General features: G+C 40.5%; 1 long non-coding RNA gene across 1 annotated transcript; it reads right to left on the bottom strand.

The window, feature by feature from the left end:
- Positions 1-793: 793 nt before the first annotated feature.
- Positions 794-3286, bottom strand: LOC127115421 (uncharacterized). Its single transcript, XR_007800722.1, has 5 exons — positions 2887-3286; positions 2162-2369; positions 1759-2016; positions 1314-1615; positions 794-1061 (listed from the first exon to the last, which is right to left on the bottom strand). It is a non-coding gene; the product is annotated as an uncharacterized LOC127115421 (long non-coding RNA).
- Positions 3287-3490: the final 204 nt, after the last annotated feature.

The following is a 3490-nucleotide window of genomic DNA, read 5'->3' as shown; positions in this document are numbered from 1 at the left end:
GCTTGGGTATTATGCCTATACTTGGTGTGTAAACTGTGGCTTCTTGAGGAAGCAAAGCCCTAGTTTGGGGATCCCCACTTGATCAGGCTGTCCCTAAACCCTAATTGTGCCCCATAATCTTGTGTGGGCCCATAACCCTAGTTTCATCTTTCATGCCATTGTGATTTGGTTCTCTTGCTTGTCCAAGTTTCACCCAACCTCTTGTGCATAGCTCATGCCTAGGGATCCTCTTACTATTGATTCCATAAGCTTCATACTCCCACAAGAAAATCCTATTTTTGATATTTGGTTTGGGCCTAAGTACATGTTGTGCTATTTCATTTGGTATCTTCAATTACATGGTTCATATTTTGTTTGGCATCATTTGGGCAGTGTTATTCAGCTCCACTCTATGCCATTGTCATTGCCATTGGTGCTTGGTTCAGGAATATCTGGTTAGGCCCTAATACATGGTGCATAAATCCTTGCTAAGATCCTAGTGTCATGCTTATCATTGATCATTCAATTCACAACCTTGGTCATCATTCATAATATTCCATTCAAGGCCATTTCAATCCATGTTATCCTTTTCCATTCATGTCCAGGCTATCATTTAAGTTCGGGTCAAACCTATTCATTTAAGAGTCCAAGTAAATGCAAGATTCATGTTCAAATCCACAAGGTCATTCATTTCAGTCTTTTTCTCAAGCATGTCCATACAATGATTCTCATGCAAGATTGAATACCCAAACTTACTTCATTCATGAATATCAATTTCCATTACAAAGGATAAAATGTTCATTACACAAAAAAAGAAGAGAGAAGAACAAAATGTACACAAAATTTGAAGTGTTGACCAAGGTTGACTTTGGTCAATAGTTGACTTTTTGGTCAACTTCGAACAAACCCCATCCCGAAAACACTAAATCCCCAATCTCTGATCATAATCCTAAGTTTCAAATCCTATTTTGATCTCTGGTTTGGCTTTTGTACATGTAACTTTAAGATCCCATTTTAATGCCATACTCCAAGCCTTTGCTTAACCATGTTGGTTCAACCATCATTCTCCATGAAGCCATAACCTACAAATGGTGAAAAGAAATGCCAAGGTGAAGTCGGCATATGAGTGAATGCCTAATGAAATAAAGCAAGATAAGAAATGCAAGTAAATGGTCAGGAAATTATGCAGCATAACCAAAGTCAGAACCATATTGTAATGTAAGCCAAAGCATATGATACACAAGCTTCACTACACATGATCATGGTTGTGGAATACAAGAGTTTAACAAAAAATCAGAATCATGAACCACAAGCTCCCTGCAAGGCATACTGACCTGCTATGATCCTACTAAACCACATGAAGCCAAGGATCACATTCTGCAAAATCACTAAGTTAAAACCAACATGCCTTGGTCCCATAAAGCATTGCCCTTCATACCTACACATAATGTGACCTAACAAACCAAGGCTTGCACAGGGTTCATCAAGTAGAAAACCTAGCAAACCAAGGTTGCACATCAAACAAAATCATACTACAAGTCAGTAGGAAACAAGAGCCATGAGCAACAGGCTGGAGCAAGCACACAGGTCAGTAATTCACATCAGACCACCATCAAATAATTGTGCATCAACAATCCTGCACCATCAAACAAGTCAATTAACAAGTAGTCATGCATAACAAACTTCATCCAAAGATTAACTGGAATTAATACTCAGTCAAGTTCAAATCGGAAAACTAGCAATGCAAAACAGAACCATTGCCAAATGCTGCAAAACCACCTTGCAAGGCATATTGACCTGCTATGATCCTGCTGCATCCACAAGAACACCATCATCATGCCAAAAAAAGCCAAGACCTTGCCTTAATACTCAATCTACATTTGACTAATGGCAACCATGTCTAAGCCTCAAGCATAAAACCATGGGGTTCTCTTGTTTCAGTTCATCTACAATGCAATAAGGCATCTCAAAGTGAATGGCATGGGCAACATCAGTGCAGCAACCAAAAACTAGTGCAGCAAGTGTCCTGCATCAATACTGAACCACAATGCAAACCATGAGCAAATGATCATACATATACAAGGCAGTTGATCACAAACTCACTAAAGCATTGCACCATATTAACTCAGTTGCAGGTTACAACTCAAGCCATTGATCATTGCAAATTAGAGCAAGCTATTACCTGAGTAAACAGTTCAAAATAATCCCAATGGTCAGTGACAACTCTTCACCATGACAAGTCAAGCAAACCAATGAAAGCTCTGCAAATCTCAAGTAATCCTATTGAAATCCATGGTGTGCATAAAAGCTCTGCATATTCCTCAATGAAGTTAATGGCCTTTCCCTTTGGGCATCGGTTATGTGTCTTGGTTGGTCATGTTCCATTCATCCTGCAAGCAGTTCAATAATAACAGGGCAGTGCATCAGTCATCTAAACAACATCAATTCATGAGCCAAAAGCAAGCAGTTCAATTAACAAATCAAAACCAGATTAGTTCAGGGAAAATATCCAAAGTTGAATATGCAGCAAATGAGTTGAGGATTGGAGAACATGCTATTCATTCAGCTAAACCCCACGTGACCTAATTCCATATTAAACTCCCATTTCATTTCCAGAAATTTATTTTAATTTCCAGCTGGATATTCATGTTAGAATTTAACAAACTCATATCCAATTTCCTAAACTACCCCCCCCCCCCCCCCTCCCTTGGATTGATCTATAAATACAATAATCATTGTCAATCATTGGGAGGAGAGAATTGCACTCTGACGCGCTCTGATCACGCTCTGCTCATGTTCTGCGCACATTCACGAAGTTCACTCTCACCATCCTAAGTCCAAGCTAGAAGAAAGGGAAAAAGCATATAAGAATCATAAAAGAAGCAAGAATAAAGAGAGGAAGCATACCTGAGGTCATCGTTTATATCATCGTCGTCTTCGACATCGTGTCCGACAGGTATTCTGTTCAACTTTCTGGTTCCGCTCCGATGTAGTTACCATAGCATAGTATGAGGTTTGGGAGATCCAAGCCCTAACCTGGTAACCTTTAATCTTCATCATGAAGCATTTAATTTCTGGAAAATCGTTTTAGGGTTCTTGCACCTTTGAGCTCGATCCGATGAGTAGGTTTAGGTTGAATTCATTTGGACATTGGATTTAGGACCGTGAGGTGGTGACAATTAGTTTGGCGATGGATTTTGGTGTTTGGAGCTCCGCCGCCGTCGGTGATGAGCTTCGGCGCGGTGGAGGCTTGGTCGCCGACCAAGGATTTGGAAGGTTTGAAGCACATGAAGGGTGATCTGGAGAGAGAAGAGAGGACAAGTCTAATGTGTTAGTGCAACATGGTCCTAGGCCCATGGAAATCTTTTATTTTCACCCCTGACCTGAATGTGTATCCCCATGTCTGTTGGAGGCTAGAACCAGTGGGCCTTTGGTGTATTGTTATTTGCCACTCCGTTTTAGCCGTGCACCCCCCCCCCCCCTTTATTTGGGCTTAGAAATTCATTCTAAG

This window comes from Lathyrus oleraceus, chromosome 1 (assembly GCF_024323335.1).
Source record: "Lathyrus oleraceus cultivar Zhongwan6 chromosome 1, CAAS_Psat_ZW6_1.0, whole genome shotgun sequence".
In the NCBI taxonomy this organism is placed as follows: Eukaryota; Viridiplantae; Streptophyta; class Magnoliopsida; order Fabales; family Fabaceae; genus Lathyrus; species Lathyrus oleraceus.
The sequence above is the reverse complement of the archived record's forward strand: the minus strand, read 5'-3'. Positions and strand labels throughout refer to the sequence as shown.